This window comes from Chinchilla lanigera, unplaced genomic scaffold (assembly GCF_000276665.1).
Source record: "Chinchilla lanigera isolate Chin_1 unplaced genomic scaffold, ChiLan1.0 scaffold00010, whole genome shotgun sequence".
In the NCBI taxonomy this organism is placed as follows: domain Eukaryota; kingdom Metazoa; phylum Chordata; class Mammalia; order Rodentia; family Chinchillidae; genus Chinchilla; species Chinchilla lanigera.
In genome coordinates, this window is record NW_004955411.1 from 11,483,722 (window position 1) to 11,489,545 (window position 5,824).

Consider the following 5,824-nt stretch of genomic DNA (forward strand, 5'->3'; position numbering starts at 1 on the left):
CCCGCACAAGGGCCAGCGCTCCCCGCCCTGTGGCCTCCCGGGCACCGGGGGCCCTCCCTCCGCGGGCCTACGAGGCAGGAAGCTAGCCAGCCAGAAGGCCAGTGCTCCCCGCCCATGGCTCCCTGTGCACTGGAAGCCCTCCTTCCGGGGAACTACGAGGCTGGGAGTGAGCCACCGGTCTGAAGACCGGCACTCCCCGCCTGTGGCTCCCTGTGCGCCGGAAGCCCTCCTTCCGGGGAACTTGGCTCTGTAGTTTCTTGAGGGTTTTCATGAACTCTTCCCCCACACCTTGCTATAAATTTCTCTTAGTCATGAGCCACCATGAGAGAGAAAGCGAAAGAAAGCTTGGATTTTAGGAAGAGAAGAGAAAACAGAAATCAAACAATAAAACTTTGGGTTTCTTGTGTAAAATTGGAACCATAGATATATTTTTCAGGGAAATAGGTCTTCTGCTTTGGAAAATGACACAGTTTAAGTGATATTTTTATTTGACAAGGATAATTGTCAAAGCAAAAGTCCCCCTTGCTTTGAACACATGTATCCCATTGTTTGTGCTACTTCCTGAATTACAAGGATAATTTCTTTTTCCTTTCTTTTAAATTATGACAAAAACTTGCCTTTTATTTATTTGCTATTGCCTTTAATATGGAGATTTTCATCACCAAACAGAGGTTGTTTTAAACATTTGCCAACAAACAGCCCAATAAATAGTAGATTAGTCTTGGGAGACAATTTTTAAAAAATTGTGTCATAATTTTGATAAGTCAGTAATCATTAATGAGCCTTTAGGTTAATACCCTACAATCTAAGGTGTGATCGAAAAATGCAGTGAATGTTTAAATTAAAAATATATTACAATAAAAGAGACGTTGCCATTAATCTCCCTCAAAGTACCCCTTGCTTTGAACACATGTGTCCCGTTGTTTGTGCTGCTTCCTGAAGCAGTTCTGGAAGTCCTCCTTAATGTCTTTCGTTGCACAGTGGTGGCTGCCTCAGTGACCTGCATTGATTCAGAACGTTTACCCTTTATGGTCATTTTGACTTTAGGGAAGAGACAGAAGCTGCACAGTCCCAGATCTGGCGAGTCGTGTGGATAAGACCTAGAGTAATATTTGGACAAGTCTGCCTTTCTGTTGGGTGGTGCTTGGCAGCAGTGTTCACCATACTTTTTATCACACCTAAAACACTCAGGAAAGAGGACCTCCAGAACTGCTTTAGGTCGACAAGAATGGTGGGCTAAGTGTGTCTGAAAGGAGGGGGAGTACTCTGAGGGCAAGTCATGGTGATGTCTTTTACTGTAATAAATTTTTAAAAACTTAAACACTTACTATACATTCCAATCACTCCTCATATCATTCTTTTACATTCCAGTCGAACTGTACAAAGTTGCTTATATTTCAGTTTTTTACCTAATAATATGACAGTTTCATGTTATTTGACCTGTACTTTCATCAGGGCTTCTTAGCTGCTGACACCCCCCCACACACACACACGATGCAGTACTGTCTGTGCTTGTCACTGTGCTGCTTTGTGTGCAGTAGTCAGTGTGTGACCCAGGCTCTCTGTGCGGCATGTGACCCTACGGATAAGCTGCTTGTCTTCATACTGACCAGGTCCTTCTGCAGGTGTGGAAAGAGCAGCTTCCCCCTTTCCCTGGCTCTCGTCTGCGCTGCCACAGTTCTTCGCTACCTTCAGTGAACATTCGTAACTACTGGAAATGAATTAGTGTTGTGGACAGCTGCTAAAAGTTGCAGTGTGCTTTGTTTTCCCCTTAGACTGCCTGTTCTGCCCAGGCATAAAGTCGTCACTTGCATGGCAACTGCAAGATGCTTTCATACTCAGTTCTGTGGTAATGGCCTGAATATGAAATCTGAAGAAGCACAAAGTAGGCCAAGCAATAATTGAATAAGAAATCCTTTTTTTATATTAAAAATAAAAGTATAGAAACTTTGAATTCAAGTGATTCAAGCACTTTAGTTTATGAAATTGGCTGAATTATTAGTTCTAGAACATGAGGGGGAAGGTAATAAGCATGTAAGTGTTCAAATTCAGTGACAGTCTTGCTAAATAGTTTTGTTATCGTAAAGGCTCTGTTAAACCCAGTCTTTGAGAAAGAGCTTCCTTTCTTTTAATTCTTTTAATGTAAGGCTGAGGAAGAAGAAAGGAAGGGAAAGAAGCGGGAGGGAGAGAGGGGCGCGGGGAGTGAAGCACCCAGAGGCCTTGATTAAAGGTAGTGCGGACTCTTAGAGTTGTTTCTCCCTCACTGAAGATTTTGCCTGTGTTTTCCATTTTAGCTTTGTGAAGTTCTATTTTTTGAAAGGAAAACATAGTTTCTTTTCAACGTTAGGAAAAAAGTGTTCTCTAGTTATCACACCCTCAGTGCTTTAGTGTTGCCCTGAGTATCCCATTATTATATGTATTTTATTAAAGAAGTTAGCCTTTGGGGCAGGCATTTTTGTCATATTTTTTTGATTGAAAATATTACTTTAGTGGGGTATGGTCCTGTGTGCCTATAACCCCAGCATTTGGGAGACTGAAGCAGGAGGAGGATCACCATGTGTTTAAGGCCAGCCTGGGCTACATAGTGAGACCTTGTGTCAAATTTTTAAAAAAAGGAAAATACTGTTTTTAGTTTTTCATTTTCTTATTTAATTATGCTCACAAAGGCAAAGCCTGACATGTGAATGCATGGTGTTGTTCAGACTGAAACAGCCAGCGCGTCTACTCTATGCCACTCTTTCTTCATAGTAGCTGGAGTTCCAGCTACTGCACCGTCTTGCTTCTCAGTACCATTTTACTACGTTTATTGGTACATTTTAGGTATACATAATAATTGCATTCATTATATGAATTTGTTCTTTTTTTTTTTTTGGTATCGGGAATTGAACTCACGACCTCATGCTTGCCAGGCAGGCGCTGTGCCACTGAGCTTTATCCCTGGCCTGGGAATTTGTACCTGTACATGATATAATGTGATTCTTTTTTTTCTCCATTCCCCTACCCTCTCTTCAACCCCTGTTCCGCTCCCTATTTACAAAAGCTTTGTTTCCATTTTTTTCTTCTTTTCTCATTTTTTCTTTCTTTTCCCTTCCTTCCTTTCCTCCTCCCCTCCGTAGTTCCCCTTCCCCTTTGGACTTTTCTTCCTATTTCACAATATTGATTAGAGATTTTGGTCCTTATTTACACTTTCAGTTTTTCACACCAGAAAAACAATGTGGTATTTGCACATGTGTGTCTGATTTATTTCACTTAAGAGTATGGCCTGAAGGTGCGTCCATTTACCTAGAAATGGCTCCAGCTTATCCTTTATGGCAGAGTAGTACTCCATTATATTAAAAAACACATCTTCTTTATCCAGGCATCAGTTGAAGTGCCTCAGTAAAATTGAAAGCTGAAAATACTCTTCAATTTTTCTTAAAAATTTTAAAATTTGTAGTTAGGATGCTTATTTGAAATTATGTCAGCCTTTTGTGGGAAGATATTGAATCATCTCAGAGGTGTTAAGTGGCAGGAATGCCATGTCAGCTCTAACAAGGAAAGTCAGTAAATCACTGTAACCGGAATATCCTTGTGTCTTAAGTATGGAGATGCATCCGAATGCTAGCGTAAGAATTGCCACGTCAAAAGACGAACGGTTTCATCTGGCAGTCAGGTTGTCAGGAAGACGTGCACTAGATTTGATTAGAAGGAAGCACTGTGGCCCCTCAGCCTGGGCAGAGGGGTGCCTCCCCTGGGTTCCTCCCTTGGGAAGCAGTGTGTATGGGCTGCTGGGTCCACCACTGCGGAATTCCCTGCATAGTGTCCTACCAAGGAGAGGGTGAGAAAAGAAAAAGGCAGGCAGTGGAGGTGCAGGTCCCCCTCTGCCTCTCATTGTGTGCTGCTTCGAGCAGCTTGAGAGTCCTGAATTTGAGCCCGGCTTTCTCGGACATTGTGAAGGTGCATGTTCCAAGGTGCAGCATGAACATACTGTGTTTGACAGTTACTTGTCTGATTTATAAACTGTTTAGACAGATAGCATACGGGGCTGGGGATTTAGCTCAGCGGCAAAAGCACCTGCCTGGCAAGCTCAAGGTCGTGAGTTTGGTTCCCGGTACCGGAGAAAAACCAAAAAAAAAAAAGATAGCATACGTCTGTGGTTGTATTCTCAACATGGGCCTAGAAAGGGTCTGCAGAAAGGGATGAGATCATTTGAACTTTCCTTTTTCCTTAGGGATGAGCCTGGTCATTTGACCCTGTGATTAGGCCTTCAGGAGAGCTTTAAAGTGGTGCTCTTATCTGCACACTGATTCAAGCCTGTGCCCTGGCGCCAGAGTCAGGTGACCTGAGGCGATGCCTCCTGGCTTTTGTGTGCAGAGGTGCACCCAAACGTATGTCCTTGTTGAGCTACCATGGTAACAAGTGGAAAGATTGGGTGACCCAGGTCTTTGGAGACGTAGGAAAAGGAATTTTTTTATTCAACTGTGGCTGGAATGTTTTCTTAGGGTTATATGTGTTTTTCAGGTTTCAGCTAACCACTGATTGTTATCTTTTGGGCTTTTTCAAAATCTAGGATAAATATTGTTTCTACCTACTTAAATACTTTTAGGTGAGAGAGAGGGTGTAATGAGGATAAGAAATGTATTATCAAGATTGATTCCTTTGCATCTCTAAGTTTGTTTTTTTGTTTTGTTTTGTTTTGTTTTGCTCTGGTACTGGGAACTGAACTCACGACCTTGCGCTTGCCAGGTAGGCACTTCTGCCGCTGAGCTAAATCCCCAGCCCTTCCTTTGCATCTCTATAAATACTGTTTTGTGAGAGGAAATAAACAAGTATCATCTGTCTATTCTAGTATGCTACTGATGTCCAAAGAGAATTTACAAGTCAAAATATTAGTGACTTTTATAAATTCTATACTAAATTATTCTAGTATAAATGGTATTGTTCTGCTTAGTATACAGATAACAGTTTCTGAGTTTACAGTATTAATTTTAGAGATTTTCAGTATTTATAGAAATAATTATTTTATTCAAGTCAATTTATATTGGTATTACAAACTTAGCATCTTCGGTTTTTCACTTCAGTTAGTTTTTGAGATACTAAAACATACACCCTGAAATTTAAAAGTTTGATAAAAGTTGGGTATGGTGGCACATACCTGTAATCCCAGCAATCTGGGAGACTGAGGCAGGATTGTAAATTCTAACCCAGCCTGTACAATACAGCAACTTAGTGAGACCCTGTCTCAACGATTAAAATAAAATTTAGCCTGACATGGTAATGCACACGTCCCAGCACTTGGGAGGCTGAGGCAGGAAGATTGCTGTGAATTTGAGGCCAGCAGTGGACTACGTAGTGAGTTCAAGGCCAGCCTGAAATACATAGTAAGACCCTGCCTCAAAAAGTGTCCAAAAAAAAAATTAAAACAAAATTTAAAAAGGGATAAGATGTAGCTCAGTGCAAAGATTTTTGTTTCAGTGTAGTACCACAAAAAAGTTAATTTTTTTGTTTTAATCATCTTGATATTTAAAATCTATATGCATAAGTAATATATACACACATAGAAGCACAATGAATATTAGAAATATCTCTTTGATGAATATAAGAAAAATATTCATTGTGTTTTGTGGTAATATTGTTAAGCTTTAAATACTTCAGCTTTGAAATTTTTTATTGTGTAAGAATGTAAATTAACAGATATTTTTCATGTATACAATTAATAGAATTGTAAACATAAAGCTTGATGGACTTCCTTAAAAAGTAAATTTACAAAAAATTATATTTTAATTTCTTAGGATGTAATGGTTTTGACATGCTAGGGTAACAAATGTGAAATAATGTTTATTTC

At 40.3% G+C, this 5,824-nt stretch overlaps 1 protein-coding gene across 2 annotated transcripts in view; it reads left to right on the top strand.

The window, feature by feature from the left end:
* LOC102015388 (cytochrome b5 reductase 4) overlaps positions 1-5,824 on the top strand; it is an 83,271-nt gene that overhangs the window by 58,799 nt on the left and 18,648 nt on the right. The window lies entirely within an intron of this gene.